The 27,998-nt window shown below is 41.7% G+C and overlaps 1 non-coding gene and 1 pseudogene across 1 annotated transcript; both read left to right on the top strand.

Moving 5' to 3' along the window:
* The first annotated feature begins 1,613 nt into the window (after positions 1–1,613).
* LOC101144651 (keratin, type II cytoskeletal 8-like) lies at positions 1,614–3,297 on the top strand (annotated as a pseudogene).
* Positions 3,298–9,775: 6,478 nt separating this feature from the next.
* On the top strand, positions 9,776–9,887 carry LOC115933876 (small nucleolar RNA SNORA77). Its single transcript, XR_004069721.2, has one exon. It is a non-coding gene; the product is annotated as a small nucleolar RNA SNORA77 (small nucleolar RNA).
* Positions 9,888–27,998: the final 18,111 nt, after the last annotated feature.

The raw sequence follows: 27,998 nt of genomic DNA, 5'->3' as shown, positions 1-27,998 counted from the left end.
TATTTTTTTGAGACTGAGTCTTGCTCTGTCGCCCAGGCTGTAGTGCAGTGGCTTGATCTCAGCTCACTGCAACTTCCGCCTCCTGACTTCAAGCTATTCTCCTGCCTCAGCTTCCTGAGTAGGTGGAATTACAGGCAAGCGACACCATGCCTGGCTAATTTTTGTATTTTTTTTTTTTTTTAGTAGAGATGGGGTTTCTCCATGTTGGCCAGGCTGGTCTCGAACTCCCGACCTCAGGTGATTCGCCCGCCTTGGCCTCCCAAAGTGCTGGGATTACAGGTGTGAGACACCGTGCCCAGCCACTGGTCTGTTGAATTCTAAGATCCACTTTTATCCCACTACATTACATGCTCTGATATGTTACATAATAAAATCTGCCATGGGAATATGTAATCCTCATTAATTAAGATGTGACTTATATGGGTAAAAATCATTCACAAATCATCAAAAATCCTCCTCTTTGCATTACAATTTCTAGCCTGAGTTAATAATCTCAATTCTGCACTTCACTAAGAACATGCAGACACAGCCTGAAATGAATATAGAGAAAAACAAAATTCGGCCAAGCACAGTGGCTCACACCTGTAATCCCAGCACTTTGAGAGGCCGAGGTGGGCAGATCACTTGAGCTCAGGAGTTGGAGACCAGCCTGGGCAACATGGTGAAACCCAGTCGCCACAAAAAAATACAAAAGAAGTAGTTGGGCATGGTGGCGCGCACCTGCAGTACTAGCTATTTAGGGGGCTATGGTAGGAGGATTGCTGGAGCCCAGGAAGTCAAGGCTGCAGTGAGCCAAAATCGTACCACTGTTCTACAGCCTGGGTGACAAAGAGAGAGACCTTGTCTCAAAACAAAACAGAACAACCCACGAAATTCCTTTCATGATTATGGCAACTGCTTCCTGTGTGATCCTTTAGAAGATTTTTTAAAAATTTCAATTAAAACAAGTTTGAATGTAAATTTTCTTCATGAATACAATTCCTTATTTATAAATTTGTTACTGGAGTATTTTGATTACACATTTTTTCGTTATATATGTGTGGTTTTGTATAAATATAAATATATATATAAATATATATAAATATATATTTATATATATAAATATATATTTGTATATATAAATATAAATATATATTTATATATATAAATATATATTTATATATATAAATATATATTTATATATATAAATATATATTTATATATATAAATATATATTTATATATATATATATATTTGAGATGGAGTCTTGCTCTGTCGCCCTGGCTGGAATGTAGTGGCACGATCTTGGCTCACTGCAACCTCAACCTCCCAGGTTCAAGCGATTCTCCTACCTCAGCCTCCCATGTAGCTGGTATTACAGGTGCCCGCCACCATGCCTGGCTATTTTTTTGTGTTTTTAGTAGAGATGGGTTTTCACCCTGTTGGTCAGGCTGGTCTCCAACTCTTGGCCTCAGGTGATCCACCTGCCTCAGCCTCTCAAAGTGCTGGGATTATAGGCGTGAGCCACCGAGTCTGGCCTTAGTTATTTATATTATATTGATAATATAAGAAGTTGACCAAGAAGCAGCTTCTCCACTCCTTGTGGAAACTCCACCTGGTTCAACCTGCCTGCCTCCACTCCTGCCTCCACCATGTCCATCAGGGCGACCCAGAAGTCCCACAGGGTGTCCACTTCTGGCCCCCGGGCCTTCAGCAGCCATTTCTACACAAGTGGGCCTGGTGCCTGCATCAGCTCCTCGAGCTTCTCCCGAGTGGGCAGCAGCAGCTTCCGGGGTGGCCTGGGAGGAGGCTACAGTGGGGCCAGTGGCATGGGAGGCATCACCACCGTCACTGTCAACCAGAGCCTGCTGAGTCCCCTTAACCTGGAGGTGGACCCACACATCTAGGCAGTGGACACCCAGAAGAAGGAGCAGATCAAGACCCTCAACAACAAGTTTGCCTCCTTCATATACAAGGTACAGTTCCTGGAGCAGCAAAACAAGATGCTGGAGACCAAGTGGAGCCTCCTGCAGCAGCAGAAGACGGCTCAGAGCAACATGGACAACATATTCCAGAGCTACATCAACAACCTTAGGCAGCAGCTGGAGACTCTGGGCCAGGAAAAGCTGAAGCTGGAGGCGGAGCTTGGCAACATGCAGGGGCTGGTGGAGGACTTCAAGAACAAGTATGAGGATGAGATAAATAAGCGTACAGAGATGGAGAATGAATTTGTCCTCATCAAGAAGGATGTGGATGAAGCTTAGGTGAACAAGGTAGAGCTGGAGTCTCGCCTGGAAGGGCTGACTGACGAAATCAACTTCCTCAGGCAGCTGTATGAAGAGGATATCCCGGAGCTGCAGTCCCAGATCTCAGACACGTCTGTGGTGCTGCCCATGGACAACAGCCACTCCCTGGACAGCATCATCAACGAGGTCAAGCGCAGTACGAGATCACCAACCGCAGCCGGGTTGAGGCCGAGAGCATGTATGAGTAGCTGCAGACGCTGGCTGGGAAGCACGGGGATGACCTGCAGCATACAAAGACTGAGATCTCCGCGATGAACCGGAACATCAGCTGGCTCCAGGCAGAGATTGAGGGTCTCAAAGGCCAGAGGGCTTCCCTGGAGGCCGCCATCGCAGATGCGGAGCAGCGCGGGGAGTTGGCCGTTAAGGATGCCAACGCCAAGCTGTCTGAGCTGGAGGCCGCCCTGCAGCAAGCCAAGCAGGACATGGTGCGGCAGCTGCATTAGTACCAGGAGCTGATGAACGACAAGCTGGCCGTGGACATCGAGATCGCCACCTACAGGCAGCTGCTGGAGGGCGAGGAGAGCTGGCTGGAGTCTGGGATGCAGAGCATGAGTATCCATACAAAGACCACCAGCAGCTATGCAGGTGGTCTGAGCTCGGTCTATGGGGGCCTCACAAGCCCCGGCCTCAGCTGTGGACTGGGCTCCAGCTTTGGCTCTGGCGCGGGCTCCAGTTCCTTCAGCTGCACCAGCTACACCAGGGCCGTGGTTGTGAAAAAGATTGAGACCCGTGATGGGACGCTGGTGTCAGAGTTCTCTGACGTCCTGCCCAAGTGGACAGCCACAGCAGCCCCTCCCAGCCTGCCCCTCCTGTGGCTGCACCAGAGCCCGTGAGGGAGGCGGCTGTGCAGAGTAGCACAGAGAACGGGAGACCCACCTGAGCCTCAGCCCTAGCCCTCAGCCCATCCGCAGGGGAGTTTACTACCTGGGGAGCCCCCTTGCCCATCCATGCCTCCAGCTACAGAACAATTCAAATTGCTTTTATTTTTTTCCAAAATAAAACCTCAGCTAGCTCTGCCAAATACATATATATGTATATAGTCATACAAACAGAGATATAGAAACTTTCTTTTTTTTTTTTTTTTTTTGAGACTGAGTCTCATTGTGTCGCTCAGGCTGGAATGCAGTGGTGTGATCTCGGCTCACTGCAGCCTCTGCCTCCTGGGTTCAAGTGATTCTCCTGCCTCAGTCTCCTGAGTAGCTGGGACTACAGGCACACACCACCATGCCTGGCTAATTTTTTGGATTTTTAGTAGAGACAGGGTTTCACCACGCTGACCAGGCTGGTCTTGAACTCCTTACCTTGTGATCCACCTGCCTCAGCCTCCCAAAGTGCTGGGATTACAGGCATGAGCTACCGCGCCCAGTCGAGATATACAAACTCTCTGCATTTCCTTTCAAATATCAATTCCTTGCATGTCTGTGCTAATATTTAAGAATCTCACATTTCCCAAAACAAGTGAGATGTTTTCAAGCTCAGTGAAATAGAGCATGGGATGCACTCTATTTCCACTTTTTAAAAATTCCATATATCACAATAAATAGAATCCTAAATTTTTAAATCCAGAAATTTAGAATTTCTAAATCCAGAAATTTATAGTTCTATTCATTGTGATACATGGTATTTTTAAAAAGTAGTCTCCACTACTGTCACAGGATCCTTAGAGTGTCGCTCTTCCAGCTGTAAACCTCTGTGGTCGGTGATGCCTTTGCCCAAGATTTTCTCTGGCCTGCCGGACTCATTCTGCCCACTTGACCTGGCAGGCTGTGCTCAGCTCGTGCTACCAGACTGGATCCCATGCCTCGGAAGAGACTGGAGCCAGGCACAGAGCAGTGAGGGGTGTGTCAGTGAGCAAGTAGGGGATCAGGCCACTGTGCACAGCCAGGCACATCAGCTGCTGCAGTGGGGTAGTCAGCTCCAGATGCCAGCACAGACTCTGGCTTCATGCAAGCCTGCGGCTGGATCAGATGCATCACAAGTGGTTTCCACTGTGGGCACCTGAGGACGAGGGGAATACGGTGGTGCCCAGAAGCTTGAAGATGCCAAAAATTACAGAGCCCCAAAGAGGGTGTCACAGCCCTGGCTTGGGGGGACCCTAGGTCTGAACACCCCAAAGGGCAGCAAATCTTCTCCCCTTCTTGTCACCCACAACTTGGCAAGCAGGCAGTGGCGGGGGCGCGTAGTGTTTCAGCCCTGTTTGTGTTATAGCTCTTTCAGTCCCACCATTTGGTGGGTCCTTAGTTCTTGTCCTGTGTCCAGGAAGAATGAGGTACATGGACAATTGAAGGGTGAGCAAGGCAAAGAGGTGCTTTATTGAGCAACATTAAGCTCTCAGGAGACCTGAAGTGGGTAACTCCTTTCTGCAGGCAGGTTGTCCCATCAAATCTGCAGCCCTTAGCAGAGATGAGACCCAGAGTGGGTAGCTCCTATTCACAGACAGGTCATCCTGTCTCTGAGAGTCTGGCTGAGTCCTGGGGTTTTTATGAGCTTCAGAAGGGAGGAAGTGCATGCTGATTGGTCCGTGGGCAGCCATGGGTGGGACCAGAAAATGCACCATAAGTTCTCACTCCAGGCTGCAGACTCTACCTGGAACTGACAGCCCAGCCATCATGCTTCAAGGGGCCCCTGGCTTGATGGTGGAGCTTCACCAGGGACCTGCCCCTTTCCACCCAGGAACCTGTCTGCCTTCCGCCATCAACATGCTATCCACAGTGCCCAGGCTGTTAGTGCCCAGTGGTGCCTGCAGGCCCACACCAAGCTTCCCTCAGCACCCCCGACCTCCTACCCATGATTGTCAGTGCCCAAAGTCCCAAGAGAGCTAAGGTGGCAGGGGGCTGGCATGTCAGCACTGGCCTGAGCACGTGCACACCTGGCTGGGTTGTGACAGCACCCAGGCTTGCACTAGAGTGGGCACCAGGAGCAGACAGAGGCCAGACAGCAGGCACTTCTGAGCTTGTAAGAACCCTTTCTGGGTTCAGAGCCACAGCTGTGCAGCTGCAGCTGTGCCTGGGAGTGTGGTGCTCCTGCCTTGCCAACTTAGTAGAGGGCAGGGCTCACACCTGTTCCTGGCTCATGCTGCCCCGCAGAACACACAACCCCGGCCACCACCCCCTATCCCTCCTGCAGCCAGCATCTTTACAGCTGCTGCTCCAGATGGGCCGTTGCTGCCATCAATATTTATCTAATTATTTTTCTACTTCACTTCAAAAAACAAATCATGTTAAAATTGAATTTTCAAATTAGGTATATGCTAGACATGCAAGTTATCTTTATTGCAGCCACTTATGCTTTAAAACCATAGAATCAACCAACAAACATTTCTGGAGCATCTGCAATGAGCTAAATACTCCATCAAAGACTATCAAGGTGCAAAAAAAAAAGGCATTTCATTGAATTTAAAATGCCGTTGATTATGAGACACTACTATTTTATGTACCACAAAAAAATTAATAAATAAACATTACCAATTGAACTGTATTAAAATGTTTAAGACATTATTGATTAAAAGATACACCCTCATTTTCAGGAAGTTAATAATGTAAGAAATGTGCATTTTAGAATTGATACAATTCAACAATTAAAAATAGATTCTGACATTCAAGTGTTTACAATTCCATTTGGAAGAGGAAAAAAATCAACCCAGAAAAAAAAAAAAGTCACAGGTATTAGCAAAGTATAGAAGTTAAAAATAACACATACTTGTGGGGAAACATCTGAGCTTTAAGAAGGGTGCATGTTGGAAATAAAATTTACACAGCATGGTAGATCAGATTATGTAAGCTTCAAAAACCAGATGGAGATTTTTGGGCTTATAGTGTTTTATAAACATTAAGAATAACATGATAAAAAATATTATACAAGCTGAAGAAAATAAGTCAGAGGACCAATCAGGAAACTAAGATAGTAATGCAGGTACAAGGGATTTGACAACTTGAATCATGTTGAAGCCCATAAGAATGATGACCTATAAAGTACTTTTAAAAAATACAATTTTTGGCCGGGCGCAGTGGATCATGCCTGTAATCCCAGCACTTTGGGAGGCCAAGGCGGGCGGATCACGAGGTCAGGAGATCAAGACCACCCTGGGTAACATGGTGAAACCCTGTCTCTACTAAAAATACAAAAAATTAGCCAGGCATGGTGGTGCGTGCCTGTAGTCCCAGCTACCCGGGAGGCTGAGGCAGGAGAATAGCGTGAACCCAGGAGGCAGAGCTTGCAGTGAGCCAAGATTGTGCCCCTGCACTCCAGCCTGGGCGACCGAGCAAGACTCCATCTCAAAAAACAAACAAACAAAAAATACAATTTTAAAAATTTTTTGTAAAGACAAGATCTTACAGTGTTTCCCCTTGCTAGTCTCTAACTCCTAGCCTCAAGTGATCCTCCTGCCTCAGCCTCCCAAAATGCTGGGATTGCAGGCCTGAGTCACCAGGCCCAACCAAAAGCCAATTTTTAATAAAATAAATGAGAACTTATTTAAAAAAATTTATTTGGGGATTAAAGAAAAAGGCTCATCAAAAATGACTTGACAATTTCTAGCTAGGGAAATTTGGACACTAGTGTTATAAGGACTATGAGCTGTGTTTTTCTAGGGTGCTGAGAAGCCCAACTTATCTATTTAGTGCTTGCCACATTGTAAGCCTTCAATAAATATTTCATGGATGGATGAATGAGTGAGTGATAAAGCCAGGATATCTGAGTTGAGTTGAGGTCATTCACATAAAGGTGATGGTTGAATGAGAAGATATGAACTTCTCAAAGGAGCCAGTTTACAGAAAGCCCAGGAAAGGACGATGGTTTAGGGAACAAAATTTGAAGTCTTGAAAACAAATGAAACATGAAAAAAAAGCAGATAAAGAGAAGTTATAGAAACCAGTGAAAGCCTGGACCATGTATTCAAAGGTAAATAGAATTTCAAAAAAAAGAAAAAGAAAAGTTATTCCATGTTGTAAAAAGTTACAGAGAAGTCAGAATACAGAGAATGAAGACAAGTTAAATTGACATGATACAATGAGATAAGCTGATGATTTTTCATAGAACAGCTTCAATAGGGTGGTAGAAGAGCTGCCAAATTAAAGAGCTTGAAAAGATACGATGGCATATAACTAGAGGCAGCTGGAGGTTGTGTCTGGAAAGTGCTAGACTGTCCATGACAGAAAATTCACTTCCAGAGTGTCATTTTCAGATAATGTTGACCTCCCTACCTTCTTCTAGGAATCTATCCTCCTTCTTTAAAATGCTATTTTTAATAATACTTATTTATATAAAACATATATGACTTTTTAATTTAAAGTAATGAAAAGCTGGGAATAAATATGATCAAATTATTTTAAAGAATCAGGAATAATATGGATAATGTGAACAAAGTTAATAAAATCCTAGGATATTAAAAATAATAGGGAACATGTCTTGAAGTTTAAAAGAAGTACTTTTATGTCAACTAAAAGGATATGGTGGGTAATGAAGTCATTGAATGCATTGTCTTATGTACTGGTAGAGACAACAACAGAATAGTATCCAACAAGCTGAGAAGATGTTTGGATTATACATCAACTAAGGAAAGCATCCCTATTTCTGGATTTTTAATTGATGAATTAGAAAGCTATAGCACTTTCCCTCAAAATTTATTGTAGTGTCAGTATTCTTTAGAATAATCAACTGGTCCAATACAATATGACATGTCTCTTTTTTAATCTTGAATTCTTTCTTTTTCAATTGAGTCAGGAGTCCCCTGTAACTTTTATCTTGGAAATGTTCCTAAAAACCTGTATATTTTCCTGGAGCTATTTATGTAGATATTTTATAACGATGAATAGTTAAATGCTAGAAGCACTAGAGCTGTACATAAAGGTGAAACGCTAACTCTTTTCAAACAATGGTTATTTAAAGACATATTAATTAACCTGGATGAGGCTATGTAGAGTGAAAAGATGTTTTTTCTGATTTCTGAGGGGTCTCTCATTCTACATTAAAAATCTTTTACTGCCTGAGACAGATTTAAAAGATTAAGATTTTAAAACTTTATATGTATTTTTAAAGGCGTGGATCTAATTATTAATACATTGATAAATAATATTTCATTTGAGAATAAGCCATATTAGATGGACAAATTTGGGGGAAAAACTTCACAAGTTATTCAGTATTGAAATTCTAGAAGGCAGTGTGATAAGAGTACTAAAATGAAAGCAAATCAAGGTTATATAATCAGCTTTTTTGCTAACCTAGGTTTTGTATTTTGTTGATTTTATCTCTAAAACTACATGATGCCTAAGTTTGAAAATGGCAGCAAATACTGAGAAATCATATGTGACTTTTTTTTTTTTTGAGGCAGAGTCTCACTCTGTCACCCAGGCTGGAGTGCAGTTGTGCATCTCTGCTCACTGCAACCTCCGCCTCCCGAGTTCAGGCGATTCTCCCGTCTCAGTCTCCTGAGCTCCTGAGTAGCTGGGATTACAGGCGCGTGGCACCATCCCAGGCTAATTTTTGTATTTTTAGTAGAGACAGGGCAGGGTTTCATCATGTTGGCCATTATGGTCTTGAACTCCCAGCCTCAAGTGATCCGCCCACCTCGGCCTCCCAGAGCTCTGGGATTACAGGTGTGAGCCACCACACCCAGCCCATACATGGCTATTTTTAATGAAAAGATTGTGAAAGATGATTAGTTGTTTTATAGTTGTACTTTTTGTGTACTGTTTAGCTGTTATAGGGTGTTTGTTTACTAATCAGATGTGTTAAAATCGCTGTCTTAAAAAAGCAGAAAACATGTATTTTGTTTATTTTATGTATATTTCTTGTGATTCTATAAAACAAGTCAAAGTACATGGCTTACTTTAAAGATGTGTTTAAATACATATGCAGTAATTAGTCTTGAAAAAATTAACTCTGGTGCATGAGAAAAGATTTCTTTTCACACAAGAAAAGAAATAGATGAATGATGGCATGTAGCTTCAAAGCTAAATGTGGCTAAATCATTGGTGTATTTAATCACTTGCATGATGGAGAAAGCATTATTATTATTATTATTATTATTATAGTTATTATTATTTACACTACTGAATTCAGTACCCTGCATTGCACCCTATACACAATGAAGCCTTTGAAGTTTCCAAGGAAAATACAAAAAAACTCCAAATTGTGGAGGAAAAAAGGTTTCTTATTGACTAGTTCAATTATTCAAAAGAATTGTTATTATGATGTTTTGCATTTGATTTAAAACGATGGGGGAAGGAGGGTTGTAAACCAAACAGAATAAGCCATATGTTGATAAGTATTGAAGCTGGGTGACGAATACCTGGGAGAGGGCTTAATTTTACTATCCTTTCATTTTTTGTTCGAAAATTTGAAAACATCCATTATAAAATGTAAAGAAAAAGGTAAAAATATTAAAGCAAATTAACTTTATCAGAATATATGCCTTTGTGATCTCCACAAGTGATCACTGAAAGTAGCTAGTCTCTTGGGAATTCATGCATGTTAAAACCTTTATTTTCTTTGCAGACTCCCTCAGCATCCAGCGGGTGCTTTTTCGGTCTGCCAGTGAGCATTCCATGGTGCTGTGACCATTTTGACCTCCCTAGGGTGATGCAGCTGCCTGGGGACACAGAGGGTAAAAAATTCCTGAAGAAAAAGAAAAGTCCAAGCGGAAAAAGGAAACAAGGCCAGGCGCAGTGGTTCACGCCTGTAATCCCAGCACTTTGGAAGGCCGAGGCGGGTGGATCATGAGGTGAGGAGATCGAGACCATCCTGGCTAACAGGGTGAAACCCCGTAAAAATACAAAAAATTAGCAGGGCATGGTGGCGAGCGCCTGTAGTCCCAGCTACTTGGGAGGCTGAGGCAGAAGAATCATTTGAACCCAGGAAGCAGGGAGGTTGCAGTGAGCCAAGATCGCGCCACTGCACTCCAGCCTGGGAGACAGAGCGAGACTCTGCCTCAAAAAAAAAAAAAAAAAAAAAAAGGGAAACAAAAGAAAGAAGGAAGGAAGGAAGGAGGGAAGGAAGGGGAAGGGAAGGAAGGAAGGAAGGAAGAAAGAAAGAAAGAAAGAAAGAGGGAAAGAAAAAAAGAGAAAGTACCTAACAAGCCAGAGGGAGAGAGAAACTAGGTAAATACCTATGCCCAATATTGAGTGCTTTGGGAAAAATAACTCAAGAACTTTTTGTAATATTTTCTGAGTTTGTTTTTTACTTTTTGATTTTTATATTTCTACTTTAAGAAGCAGTGATGTCTAAGAAACATACTCTCATTTATTTTACTTGTTAAGTATGTTGTTACTCTTTAAACTTGATTCAGACTACTTTATGATGTTTTTAAAAAGTGGTTTTTATATCATCATACAATATTACATTTTAAAATGTCTAAGATGTGCAGGCCCTTCCACCACCAAAGGTCAGCACTACATGGAATTTTATTATTATTTTACAAAAAGAGGAACAACATAACTTTATTCTGCATGTGTGCATGAGCTCTTGTGCATCTGTGTGTAATAATATAGCTATTTATGTCTTAGTAGCATAGATGACTCTAACTTGCAAGCTGTAGAGTCACACAACGTGTGCTCATCTCCATGGTAACCATTTCTAAGATAAATGCACTTCTGAACAATGGTCCCAAAATAGCCTATTATCCATTTTTGTAGATTTCCACTGTGGCAGCAAAAAACAATTTTGTAAAACCTTGATCCATTCTTTAACCAACAAAAATAGAGACAACAAACACATATCCAGATCTGCAGAGAAAATATGGTTAAGTGTAATGACATTTTCTACAACAAACTCAGGATTTCGTGGATCTGATTTTTATTTTATGAATTATCTATACTTAATGTCTCTCCTGCAACTTTTTGACTTCCTACATTTAGCTATTTATCCGTTCTGAGATTTCTTTTCTTTTTTTTCTTTTTTTCTGAGACAGGGTCTCACTGTCACCTAGGCTGGAGTGCAGTGGCAAGATCATAGCTCATAGCAACTTTGAATTCCCAGGCTCAAGGGATTCTCCTGCCTCAGCCTCCTAAATAACTGGGACTATAGGTGCACATGACTGTGCCTGGCAAATTTCTTTTTTTTTTTTTAATTTTTAGAGATGGGGGTCTTACTATGTTGCCCAGTCTGGTCTCCAACTCCTGGGCTTAAATGATCCTTTTATCTTGGCCTCCCAAAGCATTGAGATTATAGGTGTGAGCCATCTTGTCAGGCCTGAGATTTCTTATCTGTAAAATGAAGAGTAAGAAATTATCTCCAAGGCCTTTTTTAGGTCTAAACTTATGATTTTATGATTTCTCCACTCAAACCATTATGAGAAGGGAAGCAGGGGAAATAAAAACAACTGAAACTTAAGTTAGGCAATCTTTGCCCCTTGTTAGGGTAAATAAAAGAGACTTTTAAAACTATTTACCGGGCCGGGTATGGTGGCTCATGCCTGTAATCCCAGCACTTTGGGAGGCCGAGGTCGGTGGATCGACTGAGGCCAGGAGTTCGAGACCAGCCTGGCCAACATGGTGAAAATCCCCCGTCTCTACTAAAAATACAAAATTAGTTGGGTGTGGTGACACATGCCTGTAATCCTAGCTACTCAGGAGGCTGAGGCAGGAGAATCGCTTGAACCCGGGAGGCAGACGTGGCAGTGAACCGAGATCGCTCCATTGCACTCCAGCCCGGGTGAAAAGAGTGGGACTTCACCTCAAAAAAAAAACAAACAAACAAAAAAACAAATAAAACTATTTACCATCACAACTGGATTGCATTCCCATAAATTCCAAATAATTTAGTCTTTTTTTCCTAGTAAAGTTGACAGCATTTTCTTAAAGTTTAGAATATCTTACTTTTCCCAGTGAGAATAGATTGAAAAGTGTTCTCACAATGGGGGAAACCCCTTTCTGTAATTTTAAAGATGCTCATCCTTCACATACCCCTCCACATTGGCTCTGCTGGGGTTTTGATGTCAGACTCCTCTAAGAAAGCAGGAAAGCCTTTGTGAACCTCAAATGAACAGGGGCAGAATAGATGTCAATGAAGAGAATGGTAAAAAGCAGAGCTGATTCTACCCAGCCCTCTTCAGCTCCTGGGAAATGGAAAGCTGACTACTTGGGTTTGGTAGCTCTACCACTCCCCCTAACACTGCAACTCCCAGTGCCATTAAATTATCTATGTTCCAAGATTTAGAGGGATAGGGAGAAGATAGGCCCTTTTTAAAAAAATTTTTATTTTATTATATTATTATTATTATTATTTTGAGACGGAGTCTTGCTCTGTCTCCAGGCTGGAGTGCAGTGGCGCTATCTCAGCTCACTGCAATCTCTGCCTCCCAGGTTCAAGTGACTCCCCTGCTTCAGCCTCCTGAGTAGCTGGGACTACAGGTGTGCACCACCACACCCGGCTAATGTGTTGTATTATTAGTAAAGACAGGGTTTCACCATGTTGGCCAGGATGGTCTTGATCTCCTGACCTCATGATCCGCCCACCTCAGCCTCCCAAAGCACTGGGATTACAGGCGTGAGCCACCACGCCCAGCCCTTATTTTTATAAGGGTAAACCTTTTTTCAGAGCAGCCTTTGGCAGAATTGTGACACCATCTTTTTCCTTTGAAAGCAATCCTTATTGACCGCCCAACTCTGAGCACATTTCTTTGAAATGGTTTCCTGCCTTTGGAGTGCCACATCTTCTCTCACAGCATTCCTGAATGCTGATAAGTTCTCTCCTTCTGCTCTCTTCAGGGAAGGAGAATGTTATGCCTGTCCTTATAAGAGACCACCTGAGCAGGCTTAGTGTGAGCAACAAGGCTGTTTATTCACTTGGGTGTAAGTGGGCTGAGTTTGAGAAAGGAATCAGCGAAGGGTGGTGGGATTATCGTTGGTTCTTATAGGTTTGGGATAGGCGGTGGAGTCAGGAGCAATTATTTGCGGGCAGGGGATGGATGTTACAAAGTACATTCTCAAGGGCGGGGAGTGTGTATTGTCACAAGCGTGGGGAGGAATGTTACAAAGTACATTCACAAGGTTGGGGAATATCACAAAGTACATTATCACAAGGGCAGGGGAATGTCACGATGGCTCGACCATGGTGCGACCAGCTCAGAGGACCTTACAGAGAACTTCCTCCTTCTCTTATCAGGGCATAGGGAACTTCTTACAGCACATTCTGGCCAGACCAAGACTATCACTGTTATTCTTTTCCCAACCCCAGACCCCACCAGACCCACCCGCAAACAGACTAACTCCTCTTACACCTTCCTCCTCAATACAAGGCTGCCTACTGACCTAATCCGTGCTAACGAAGGGAAAGGGGGGTCTGGAGCATTTGCATCTACCTTCTGGACGTGAGCATATTTAAAAAGCCACCCTCTGCAGTCAGTGCCACTACATTTTTTGGCTAAAGCAAGGAATGTTGGGGACTTTAAAACAGTAGAGCAGCACTATAGAATGCCTATGAATGGGATGGTTTAGGCAATGGGCTGTTCAGTGCATGGTTTCCATCAAAGTGCCACAGAAGATGTAAAACAGCTCAAGTGCAACTTCATTTTGGTTGCCATAAATTAGTCTGGATTTTGTACCTCAAATGTCCAACCCAATCAGTCATTGTCCACAGGCCAAGTGGGACTTGAGATCACTATGCCTGTCTTGTCCTGATCCCTTGTCAGATCAAGAACGGATATACCTCTCAGAAGGCCCATTTGTCTGAATTACATAATCTTTTTGGTTATGACCCTAGAACACTTTAAAGAGGCAGATATACATTACTAAGACCTACCTACCTACATTTTCTTTCATTGGCATATAATTCCTTCGAAATTTCTTGGTGTAGGTTTACTATATAACTCCTATAACTCTTTCCTACTATGATAATTTAGATTGTGTCTGATCTATGTTATTATTAAAAGCATTTCTGTAATCCCTGGGTGAGTATTATTGTTGACAAGACAGGTAGCACAAGTCCTGGTAGCTTCATGCCTGCCAGTTCTTAAAGAAGAGCAAATTACTTAGAAGAAAAACAAAGTGATTCATTCAGTAAGTGGTTGATTTTTCTCTTTCCACATGGTGACTCAGCAAAATGAAAGCATTGGGTACATTCTTCACTTACTTCTCGAAGAAACCAGGATTTAGGAAGCACTACTCATATAATTATGATATCACATGCTGTTAGCTTAAGTTCAGTTTGATAGACATGTTTTACCCCTTGGTTTGGCTATTGCCAAGAGTGTCACTTTGATATTTGTTCTTACCATCTCTTCTTTTTAAAATGTTGATAAAAATTACCATTAAGAAATGTGAAAATGCCTAGCTTGCAACACCTGTAGTCCCAACTATTTGGGAGACTGAGGAGGGAGGACTGCTTCTGGCTAGGAATTCAAGCTACAGTGAGCCTGTGAATAGCCGGTGTATTCCAGACTGGGCAACATAGCAAGGCCCTGTCTTTAAAAAAAAAAAAAAAATCAGCTGGGCGTGGTGGCTCACGCCTGTAATCTCAGCACTTTGGGAGACCGAGGCAGGCAGATCACAAGGTCAGGAGTTCGAGACCAGCCTGACCAACATGGTGAAACCACATCTTTACTAAAAATACAAAAATTAGCTGGGCATGGTGGCGTGCGCCTGTAATCCCAGCTGCTCAGGAGGCTGAGGCAGGGGAATCACTTTAACCCGGGAGGCGGAGGTTGCAGCGAGCCGAGAGCTCACCACTGCACTCTAGCCACTGCACTCCAACCAGGGCGACAGAGCAAGACTTCGTATCAAAAAACAAAAAAAAAATTGTGCTGGGAGTGGTGCTGTGCGTTTGTAGTCCCAGCTACTCCGGAAGCTGAGGCACCAGCATCTCTTGAACCTGGCAAGTGGAGGTTGCAGTGAGCTGAGATCACACCGCTGCACTCCAATTTGGGGGACAGAGCGAGATTCTGTCTCAAAAAAAAAAAAAAAAGAAAGAAAACAAAAAGAGTTTCTATTATATTATTTTTTATTCTAATGTATTATTTTAGCATAAATAAGAGTTCTGGTTTAGATTATGGACAAACCCTTTACATTCAGGTTTGGAAAAATGTCATTAAGTGTCAAAGCTGGGTGATCATTACATGGGAAGTTAATATACTCCTCTATTTACTCTTTTCATGTTTGAAATTCTCTGTAATAAAAAGATTTTTTTGTTTGTTTGTGTTTTTGACTGCAAGTTCTGCCTCCCGGGTTCACGCCATTCTCCTGCCTCAGCCTCCCGAGTAGCTGGGACTACAGGCGCCTGCCACCACGCCCGGCTAATTTTTTGTATTTTTAATAGAGACGAGATTTCACATAAAACGTTTTTTAAAGGGCCGGATGCAATGGCTCACACTTGTAATCTCAGCACTTTGGGAGGCCAAGGCGGGCAGATCACCTGAGGTCAGGAGTTTGAGACCAGCCTGGCCATCTCAAACCCGCCCCTACTAAAAATACAAAAATTAGCCAGGCAGGGTGGTGCAGGTGCCTGTAGTCCCAGCTACTTGGGAAGCTGCGGCAGGAGAATTGTTCGAAACCAGGAGGTGGAGGTTGCAGTGAGCACAGATCGTGCCACTGCACTCCAGCCTGGGAGACAGAGGCAGCCTCCGTCTCAAAACAAAACAAAACAAAACAAAACAAAATTTAAAAAAAAAAACACCCTTCCCACTAAAGGTAGGAATACCTCTTGAAATGAAAAGGACATAAGAGAAAAAGAAACAATTTCACATGAATTAAGCTAATCTGTCTCCCATGAAGAGAAGGAAAAAAATTCCATATTTCTAGTACAGTGTTTGATTATATTTTCACATGACCTCATTCCACAAAAAATCTGAGGCAGTTTAACTAACTCTGATAATTGTAGTCAAGTCCATTGCTTTGTGTCAAACTGATATTTAACATTAAATAATGATGGTGGTGGTGGTGGTGATATTTACCTTATATTAACTTTTTTCTCACAAAAACAAAAGCAGTATGAAACAGATGCCAGTTGTACATCCGTGGAATGGGAGTTTGCCAGCTAGCACTGAAATCAAGAGAAGAGGTATTTTGCCAACAAGAGAATATTGTCAACACTCAAAGACATTAATGTCTAGGTATTTGAACGCTGAACCAATACCAAATATTTTTAGAACCTGTTGCTTCTTCCATTTTTGTGACCCTTTCACATATCTTATGCTTCTTCTTCATGTTAAGTTTTACTTCTTAGGAACAGGGTATGGTATGAATAGGGTGTAGCAGCAACAGATTTCCAAATGTGCTATTTTACACAGAGCAGTCTTGAAAGCTGAAAAGCTGGCTGGGCCTACATTAGCAGCCAGTTTCTGAGACTAAATTTACAATATTTCTGCAATCATTCTGAGGCAGACTAACTATGGCTTATGTAATGTGCAGAAGCCACAGGATTTCTTTAAAACACTGTACATTTCATTAAGGAAACATCCAACCCTTTATTACTTATAACAATAAGAAAAAGGGATATGTAGACAAATGATAACTTGCAGATCATTGAAAGACTTTTTGGTAATCAGCAGTTTCCATTTCTTCTTTTATACAAAACTGTTTAGTTAAGGTGTTCAAATGAAAGCAAAACAAAACAATTTGAGTCTCATGTTTTCAGTTCTCCTTCCCACCTTCTGTTGGAGGTGCCAAAGGTCTTGGCAGCCAGAGGGAGGCAGATAAAGAGAGAACTTGAGTAAATGATCTACAGTGGAATATTTAGTCCTGATAAAATGTTGATATCAGAGGCTACCCTATTACTGTCATGGAAAGATTGCCATAGGGTAATGCATTGAACTCATTAGGAAAGAGGCTCTTTTACAGATCCAGATGACATTCTAAAAAGCTTTAGGTTTTTTTGTTTGTTTGTTTGTTTTGAGACGGAGTCTCACTCTGTCTCCCTGGCTGGAGTGCAGTGGCGTGATCTCTGCTCCCTGCATCCTCCACCTCCCAGGTTCAAGCAATCCTCATGTCTCAGCCTCCTGAGTAGCTGGATTACTGGTGCCCGCTACCATGCCCAGCTAATTTTTGTATTTTTAGTAGAGACACAGTTTTACCATGTTGGCCAGGCTGGTCTCAAACTCCTGACCTCGGGTGATCCACGCGCCTCAGCCTCCCAAAGTGCTGGCATTACAGGCATGAGCCACTGCCCCCGGCATAGAAAGTTTTCTTTTTAACATTAATGTCAGGTTAAACCCGGATGCTTAGCACATGATTACCAGGGTATACAATTGCTCCTGTTATGCCATTTTTGATAGACTCATTGCAATGCATAGTCGTTTCAAATCTAGGGTCTCTGGAGCTTTATATGGTCTTAATGAAACCATAAACTATTTAAAATTGTACTACAATATTTGTATATATTTTATGGATAGGATGACCAGCTTCAGCAGGGGGATCCATTACTCAAAGCTAATTAGAGGCCAGGTGCAGTGGCTCACGCCTGTAATCCCAGCACTTTGGGAGGCCGAGGCAGGTGGATCACGAGGTCAAGAGATCTCGAGACCATCCTGGCCAACATGGTGAAACCCTGTCTCTACTAAAAATACAAAAAATTAGCTGCGAGTGGTGGCACATGCCTATAGTCCCAGCTACTCGGGAGGCTGAGGCAGGGGAATTGTTTGAACCCGGGAGACGGAGATTGCAGTGAGCTGAGATCGCGCCACTGCCCTCCAGCTTGGTGACAGAGCAAGACTCTGTCAAAAAAAAAAAAAAAAGCTAATTAGAAACCTTGTAACCAAAAATTAATTTGGCCAACACCAGCATAAAGAAAAAATGATTTCAGCTTTGTTTTTATTTCTTCTTTGACTCCATGGGGAAAATGAATAAAGATGAGTGGCTCACTTCATTCTTTTATTCTGATTCAATTCACAGGCTTTAAGTCTTTCACTGTCTTTTAAAACAGGAGGGTACTCTAAGCTAATTCTGTTATTTCCAGAATTGCACATCCAAAGTTCTCTTCTGATGTTTGGAAGTCCCATAGTCTGTAATGTAGTAGCAGGTGCATTTTTAGCCAATGTATTATATAACAGAACTACTAGCACTTTTGGCTAATATATTAGATAACATATTTTTATTTAAATCAACTTACAAATGTTTTCTGCTCAAGTAAAACAATTCTATAATTAAAATGTGACATAAGAAAGTATACATACATATGTAATGCTAAAGTTTGCTTCAATGTGTTCCTAATATTTTACATGTAGAATCAACTATATAAATAAATTGGACACTAATTAGGAAATGTGGGTTTCCTCTCTTCACAAACTAAAAGTAAATTGTTCATCCTTTCATTTCAAATATAGCACAAATGAAGACCATTGGGAATATAAGAAATGTAAAAAGTAGTTGTAGAAAATGTGAATAAATTCTGATTCTAAAGGTTTGTGCAAAGAGTAATGGGTTGAAGCAATTAAAAATAATCTATGAAATGGTAAAACTTTAATGTGCAAACAATCCAGGTGGGGCAGTGTATGTTCATAGTTTTAAAGAAAAACATGATTTTATAGTAGCAGCTTAGTTTGTGTGACTGTACTTAAGTAACATTGGCTTTTTTTTTTTTGAGACAGGGTCTCACTTTGTCACCTAGGGTGAAGTGCAGTGGTGCGATCTCAGCTCACTGCAGTCTCTACCTCCCAGGCTGAAGCTATTCTCCCACCTCAGCCTCCCAGGTAGCTGGGACCATGGGCACGTGCCACCACGCCCAGCTAATTTTTTCTTTTGTATTTTTAATAGAGACAATCTTTCACCATGTTGCCCAGGATGGTCTCAAACTCCTGAGCTCAGGCAATCTGCCCAACTCGACCTCCCAAAGTGCTGGCATTACAGGTGTGAGCCACTGTACCTGGCCAGAATTTTAATTTTTTAAATTATTGTTATTATTCTTTTGTAGAGACGGGATCTTGTTATGTTGCCCAAGCTGGTCTCAAACCCCTGGCCTCATGTGATCCTTCTGCCTCTGCCTCACAAAGAGTTGGGATTGCAGGTGTGAGCCACTGCACTTGGCCCGGATTTTAATTTAAGTGGGACTACAAAGTTGAATTTAAACATCAGTGAACAACTGACTTATTGTAAACATTTAGATTTCAGCAATGTCTTACTGGGGAAAATAATCTTATAATGAGTTTATAATACTTTAACATAGTATATATTTTTATAATAAGAAAAAAAATGTCCTTAACATTTGCACATAATCAAGGCTTAGAAGTATAACGATTGTGGTGTGTACTTAACGTGAAATGGTGAGAACGTCATTTTTGGAAGTTATTACTTTGAAATAGGAGTTTGTCAAGCACAGCAATTTAATACAATTAGGTAGATTTTTAATTCTCTTTTGGTTGAATGCTAAAACACAATGTGTTGGCTATTTAAAGTAGACCATTATTCTCTAGTCACTACTCTCATTTCTTTGCCACTCTCTCCCTCCATTACACTCATCTAAAAAAAGAAAAATCCATAACCCTCTATCTTCTCTGGGCCTGAAGCCATGTACTAACATAGAAAATCACAAAACTGGGCAGAGTGGAGTGATAATAATAATAACAATAACTTTAAGAGTAGTAATAAAAGGCAACATTTATAGCTAGTATAACCACACATGAGACAATGCTAAAAATTATCTCATGTATTCCCCATGACAATCTAGTGAGGTAGGTACAATTATCCCCATTTATGGTGAAAATCTGAGGATTAGAGAGCTTTATTCATATGTTCAAGGTCACACTACTGTAAGTAGCAAAGCCAGGTTTTCAACTCTGTTAATCTGACCCCAGACTCCAGGCTTTTTTACTGCTAACCATTTAAGTGCATGACACCAAGCACAAATGAATATTTAACATTTTCTGACATATGACCTCCCTCTTAGGATTATGAAATATTTCTATTTCATTGGAGAAATAGAAGACATGAGAAAATGGGAAATTCTCATCTTCTCAAAACCAATTCTACTGACCTACATCAGTGCACTCCAGTGGAGCTCTTCCCCTTACCAGCTGTGACCTTAGACACTCATCTGTTTAATAGGAATGATTATGGGTACCTACTTTGTTGGGAACAGGCCCCCCAAAATCTGGCCATAAACTGGCCCCAAAACTGGCCATAAACAAAATCTTTTCAGCACTGTGACATATTCATGATGGCCATGACGCCCACGCTGGAATGTTGTGGGTTTACCGGAATGAGGGCAAGAAACACCTGGCGTACCCAGGGTGGAAAACCGTTTAAAGGCATTCTTAAATCACAAACAATAGCATGAGCAATCTATGCCTTAAGGACATGCTCCTGCTGCAGATAACTAGCTAAACCCATCCTTTTATTTTGACCCATCCCTTTGTTTCCTGTAAGGAATACTTTTAGTTAATCTATAATCTATAAAAACAATGCTTATCACTGACTTGCTGTCAATAAATACATGGGTAAATCTCTGTTCGAAGCTCTCAGCTCTGAAGGCTGTGAGATCCCTGATTTCCCACTCCACACCTCTATATTTCTGTGCGTGTGTCTTTAATTCCTCTAGCACCACTGGGTTAGTGTCTCCCTGACCAAGCTGGTCTTGGCAAGCAGCACCCATACGTGGGGGCTCGAATCCAGGTCAAACGATCACCAGAGCGACAGTTGGAGAACGTGGAACTAAGCTGGAGGACACCCAAGTACTCTTAAAGCAGTCCCCATGGTCAGTAAGAAGGTGAGCTCGGAAGCATCAAGGTAACAATGGGACAAGGGTGGACTCTGGTTCATTCCACCTTGGAAGCTTTTCACACTGATGGTGAGGAGGAAGGGGAGTATAACAAAGTAACAGAAGAGGTTACAGAGCAGGTTTGTTTGCCAGCTAAAGCTAAAGTGGCAAAGGAGGGAGAGGTTCCTCCTTACCCTTCTGCACTCCATCCTTATTTTGAAGAAAAAGAGTGGCCTGACCCTCCAGATGTTTCTTTTCCAGAGGACACTGGGTGAAAATTAGTTGTCCCAATGACTGAGCAGCACCTCCAGCAACCGCTCTCAGTTCTATTCAGGCAGGAATCCAGCAAGCTAGAAGAGAGGGTGATATAGAGGCTTGGCAGTTCCCTGTTAGAATACACCCCCCAGATCAACAGGGGAATATTATAGCTACATTTGAGCCTTTTCCTTTTAAATTCGGGAAATGCCATGAGGGGCCCATCCCAGGCCCCATTCCAAACCTGGGCATTTCCGGCTCAGGCCATTCCCTCACCCCTGTACAATGTCTGTCCCCCGCCACAGCCAGTAGTGCCACAGTACATTTATGCTGCACAAAACCTGTGAGCTTTCTGCCTGGGGAACCCCCACAAAAGGTCCCAACAGGAGTCTGTGGACCCTTGCCAGCGGGGATGATAGGATTACTTCTAGGAACGTCTAGTTTAAATTTAAAAGGGGTACAAATACAAACAGGAGTCAATGATTCAGATTACAATGGGGAAATTCAAATTGTTATATCTACTTCTGTTCCCTGGAAAGCAGAGCCAGGAGAACATACAGCACAGCTCCTGATTGTGCCATATGTGGAAATGGGGAAAAGTGAAATTAAACTAACAGGAGGATTTGGAAGCACAGATAAACAAGGCAAAGCAGCTTGTTGGGTAAATCAAATTACTGATGAACGTCCTACCTGTGAAATAACTATTCAAGGAAAGAAATTTAAAGTTTTGGTAGATACAGGAGCGGACATTTCAGTCATTTCTCTACAGCACTGGTCATCCACGTGGCCCATTCAACCTGCTCAATTTAACATAGTTGGAGTTGGTAAAGCCCCTGAAGTATATCAAAGTAGTTATATTTTGCAATGTGAAGGACCTGATGGATGACCTGGGACTATTCAACCAATTATAATTTCTGTACCTATAAATTTATGGGGGAGAGATTTATTACAAGAATGGGGAGCACAAGTTCTAATTCCAGAGCAATTATCCGAGGGAGAGATTCCGGGAGAAATCCGAGGACCCCCCGGTTGCAGCCATGTAAAGGCTGACGCTAAGGAGGACCCCAACTGTCATGAGCAACACCCGTCGAACACAGCCACCCACCTGGGGACAGATCAAGAAACTGTCACAGATGGCAGAAGAAAACCTGAGGAAAGCAGGACAACCAGTCACAATGAGTAATTTAATGGTAGCTATGATAGCGGTGATCACCATTGCTGTGTTTATTCCTTCAACAAGGGCTGACACAGAGAAAAATTATACTTATTGGGCATATTTATCAATCTTGCCTGGCAATAATGCCTGGATGTAATCACTCTATGACACAGTTACACATGCTTTCTGGTCTCAGTATTTACCATAATAAATCTGCTCCTATAATTGAGGGATACCGTCCTCAAAAACCTATTTGTAAACAGGATTGGACCCAGTCAGAAAAAAATGAATGTACTTGTTTAGGAAGACTGCATTGCAGAACAGGCAGAGGTGCTGCGCAATGATTCCTATGGAATCATTATTGATTGGTCCCCTGAGGGGATGTTTAGCTTGAATTGCACCTCTCAGTCTGCGTGCCACGGTCACACTATGTTCAGCTGGTCTGAACAAAACGGTCAGATGGCAGAAATGATAAGAAGTACGCAAGAGTTCCTATATCTGGAATCATGGCGGTATAGTGGTACCTCAACCTCAAATGATATGGCCCATTGTAGGAGCTACACATAAGGATTTGTGGAAACTATTAATAGCTCTTAATAGGATCAAAATTTGGGAAAGAATAAAAAAGCATCTAGAAGGGCACTCTACAAACTTGTCTTTGGATATTGCAAAATTAAAAGAACAAATATTTAAAGCATCCCAGGCACACCTGACCTTAATGCCAGGAACTGGAGTGCCTGAAGGAGCTGCAGACAGATTAGAAGCTAGTAACCCATTAAAATGGATAAAAACTCTTAGAAGCTCTGTGATTTCAATGATTGTGCTTTTAATCTGTGTTATTTGTCTTTGTATAGCCTGCAGATGCAGATCCTGATTCCCGCAAGAGGTAGCTAACTGTGACAAAGCTGCTTTTGCTTTTATCGCTTTGCAAATCAAAGAAGGAGGACATGTTGGGAACAGGCCCCTCAAAATCTGGCCATAAACTGGCCCCAAAACTGGCCATAAACAAAATCTCTGCAGCACTGTGACATTTTCAAGGTGGCCATGATGCCCACACTGGAAGGTTGTGGGTTTACCAGAATGAGGGCAAGGAACACTGGCCCACCCAGGGTGGAAAACTGCTTAAAGGCGTTCTTAAAGCACAAACAATAGCATGAATGATCTGTGCCTTCAGGACATGCTCCTGCTGCAGATAACTAGCCAAACTCATCCTTTTATTTTGACACATCCCTTTGTTTCCCATAAGGAATACTTTTAGTTAATCTATAATCTATAAAAACAATGCTTATCACTGACTTCCTGTCAATAAATATGTGGGTAAATCTCTGTTCAAGGCTCTCAGCTCTGAAGGCTGTGAGTCCCCTGATTTCCCACTCCACACCTCTATATTTCTGTGTATCTTTAATTCCTCTAGCGTCACTGGGTTAGAGTCTCCCCGACCGAGATGGTCTCAGCACTACTTTAAGAGTTTGTTATGAAGATGAAACATATTAATACATGTTAGGACACTTGGACAGGACATGACACATTGAAAGTGATCAATAGATGTTAGCTAATATCATATATTGTCTCCTCCCTGCACTTCCCCCCGAAACCAATCAAAAATCAGTCTGGACATATATCATCTGCTTCCCATCCATCTCTCTTCCTTGTTCTATCAGGGCCTCGGCTCCTTTGCTTATTCCTTCTTTCTCTATTGAATCATAAACCTCTCCCTCTCTACTGGATAATCTGGCAACTTTCATTGAAAATAAACAAAAACCTTCCCTTAACCCTCTAGTTACTGCCCATCTCTTGTTCCCTTCACAATCAAAAGTCTCAAAAGGCTTATCTACATATGTTATTTTCACATCCCTTTCTCCCATTCTATACTTAATTAATCTCTTCCATTCTGCTGAAACTATTCTTCTCAAAGTACCAAAAACTTACAGGTTGCCAAATTCAATGAGTACTCTTCTGTTTAGTTTACTTCTTATTCCATTTCTCAGCAGTAGTCAACTCGGTTGACCACATCGTCTTGAAATACTTTCTTCCCCTGGCTCCCGAGATGCCATTTACTTATGATTTGCTTCTACCTCCTTTCACACATGTCCGTGTGAAGAGATCACCAAACAGGCTTTGTGTGAGCAATAAAGCATTTTAATCACCTGGGTGCAGGCGGGCTGAGTCCGAAAAGAGAGTCAGTGAAAGGAGATGGGGTGGAGCTGTTTTATAGGATTTGGGTAGGTAGCGGAAAATTACAGTCAAAGGGGGTTGTTCTCTGGCTGGCAGGGGTGGGCATCACAAGGTGCTCAGTGGGGGAGCCTTTGAGCCAGGATGAGCCAGGAGAAGGAATTTCACAAGGTAATGTCATCAGTTAAGGCAGGAATCTGCCATTTTCTTTTCTTTTTTTTTTTTTTTGAGATGGAGTTTTGCTCTTGTTGCCCAGGCTGGAGTGCAATGGCACGATCTGGGCTCACTGGAACCTCCGCCTCCTGGGTTCTAGCGATTCTCCTGCCTCAGCCTCCCGAGTAGTTGGGATTACAGGCATGCGCCACCACGCCCAGCTAATTTTTGTATTTTTAGTAGAGATGGGGTTTCACCATGCTGGTCAGGCTGGTCTCAAACTCCCAACCTTAGATGATCCACCCGCCTCGGCCTCCCAAAGCGCTGGGATTACAGGTGTGAGCCACCACGCCCGGCTGAATCTGCCATTTTCACTTCTTTTGTGATTCTTCACTTGCTTCAGGCCATCTGGATGAATACGTGCAGGCTTGGGCTCACAGGCCTAACACCTCATAAGTCTTCCTTTTTCCTTTCCTTTCCTTTCCTTTCCTTTCCTTTCCTTTCCTTTCCTTTCCTTTTCTTTCCTTTCCTTTCCTTTCTTTCTTTTTCTTTCTTTCTTTCTCTTTCTTTCTTTCTTTCTTTTCTTTCTTTTCTTTCTCTCTTTCTTTCTTTCTATTACACACTATTTTCCTTTTTAAAAAAATACTCTCCAAAAAGTATCTCAATTTATTCCCATGGCTACAAATAATACCCAAATTCTGATAACTTCAAATTTGTATGCTAGGCCTCCCCTTGGAGGTCCAGTTCAATAGATTCAATGTATTTTCAAATTTTTGAAAGAATATTCACCTCTGGAGTGAATATTCACCTCTGGAGTTTTTACATTTGATGTAAATGTAAAAATGTAAAAACGTAAATAGATTATTTTTGTTCAGCTGAAAGTTGGTATCATCAAAATGCTAACCCTGTATTCTAACTCATTTTGTTCTACCATTGATATTGCCTATTTTCTATGTAGCATTTTAACGTTAAAAAATTATAAACCTAAAAAGATCAACCAATATTTGTATTCACTGATATATATTCCATCATATACTATTCATGCATAAGTCTAGCCTAATAAATATCTAAAACAAAAAAACAAAAAGCAAAAACAACAAAAAAGGAAAGCTAAATCTATAGTTTTGTAGAGCAGGTGCAAATAAACATGTGTGAGTTATATTACCAAAGATTAGGCATACTATAAGATGAATCTAATTGGATGTGAGTGGTCAAGATCAAGGCTGTAATTAATTCTTTATTTTATTTCTTTTTTTAACTTTTCAGATCAGCTGTATTTCTGGCATCTCTTCTACTGATTACTGGAGATACCTCATGTTTCTTTATTCTGGTCTCAGTTACTCTTCTGTTCTACTGAGTTGCAATCTCTGGCTAAGTCTTAACTCCTTCCTTCATTTACTGTGGATACTGTTGCCCTGTCTTTTCCTCATTGTTGCCCTGTCTTTTCCTCATTCTCTTTCTTAATAATTTTTTGGGGAATAAATGTTATACCTTGTGGTCTTTGCCAAGCAGAAGAACAGGACATGAATTACTGTTAAACCACCGGGAAATCTATGTCCTTTTCCACTGTTGTTCACCCAGAGTTGGTTTCTCTGCATTATGGTCTCACCAAATGCAATTTTTTAGAGTGGCATTTCCTTGAAAAGCTCTATTAATTTGTTATTCACTTATGTCTGACTCTTCCCACAGCTTGGGCCCTTTTTCTTTCTGCATTCAATTTTGTCAGAAGGTGGTGGCTTCCCAAAGGAAGGGTTGAAAGACAGACAAAATTACTATGTCTACTTCTCAATTCCCAGGCTATTTCAAAGAGAAATTTGTTCATACATTTCTAGTCATACTTAGTTAGTAATACCTGGTTAGAAGTTTGATGGGAGGAAAAACATTATATTTGTCTTTAAGATCAAGTGGAACACTGCCTTTGATGGCAGACCTCCTAATCAAAGGGCTTTATCCTAAGAACCTATAGAGATACCCTTAATCAATTTTTCTCACTTCTTGCCTTATATAGAGAAGCAACACTGGGTTGGGTAAACTAAGTGATTTTAAAAAAAGAACGCATAAACATTCTTTATGATTAGCAAAAGACATTACAGAAATAATTCTCATGCTAGTTTCTGGAGAAAGCAAAGCTAAAGAAAGCCACCTAAAAGAGCTGATGTATCGGTCAGGAAAAAATATGGCAGACTCTTAACTGTGAATTGAAGAAAGTGAAGGAACTGTTTATAAAGGTTTGAGCAGGGTTATAGGACTCTAGAGGAAACCATAGAATCATGTTCACTAGATGCATGAAAAATGTAGTGCCATCCAACTGTCTTGTCACAGTAGTGCACGAACTTTGGAGTCAGACTGATACGGGATCCAATACCAGCTTTACCATTTTCTATGGGTGTGATCTTTGGCAATTAAAAAAAAAAAACTGTCTGCATTTCAGTTTTCTCATCTGTAAAATTAAAGATGATAATATCTCTAAAGGTTTTTGAAAGAAGTAAATGAGAAAATGTAGCTCAAATTGTAACAACATCTGACACAGTGCAAAAACCATAACTATTAAACCTAGTTATCATCCCTTATTTTATTCCTATTAGAGATATTATAAAGTTGGCCACAGAAACTTATTATTGAGGATCACGTTTAAGGATTATTGAGGATCACGTTTGGCTGTAAGTAATTTAAAAAAAAAACAAATAAAAAAAGCTAGAAGTTTATTTCTCTTTTGTACAAAACCAGGTCTAGACAGGCCAAGTTTGACATGGCTGTTGTGTTCTAAAAAGTCCACATACACCTTCCATTTTTATGTTTTGTCATCCTTACTGAGTGGCTGTTGTCTTCCTGGTTCAAGATAGTGGTCATTGCATCCTTGTTAGGTGTGGCAGAATAAAGGAAGTGAGGAAGAACTGGCAAATGGAGAGCAGCAGCAGTCCCTTTAGGAAGGTTCTTGACAGCTTATATCTTACTGGTCAGAACATAAGCTGCAAGGGAGGCTGGATGATGGATGTACTTTTCTTTTCTTTTTCTTTTTTTTTTTTTTTTTTTTGAGACAGAGTCTCATTCTGTCACCCAGGCTGGAGTGCAGGGGTGCAATCACAGGGCTCACTGCAACCTCCTCCTCCCGGGTTCAAGTGATTGTCCTGCTTCAGCCTCCCAAGTAGCTGGGATTACAGGCACGCATCACCATGCCCGGCTAATTTCTGTATTTTTAGTAGAGATGGGTTTCACCATGTTGACCAGGCTGGTCTCAAACTCCTGACCTCAGGTGAGCCATCCACCTTGGCTTCCCAAAGTGCTGGGATTACAGGAGTGAGCCAGCGCGCCTGGCCTCAATTTCTTTCTTTCTTTCGTCTCTCCTTCCTTCCTTTCCT

This window comes from Gorilla gorilla, chromosome 11, assembly GCF_029281585.2.
Source record: "Gorilla gorilla gorilla isolate KB3781 chromosome 11, NHGRI_mGorGor1-v2.1_pri, whole genome shotgun sequence".
NCBI classification, from domain to species: Eukaryota; Metazoa; Chordata; class Mammalia; order Primates; family Hominidae; genus Gorilla; species Gorilla gorilla.
This window is presented reverse-complemented; position numbering and strand designations above follow the sequence as displayed.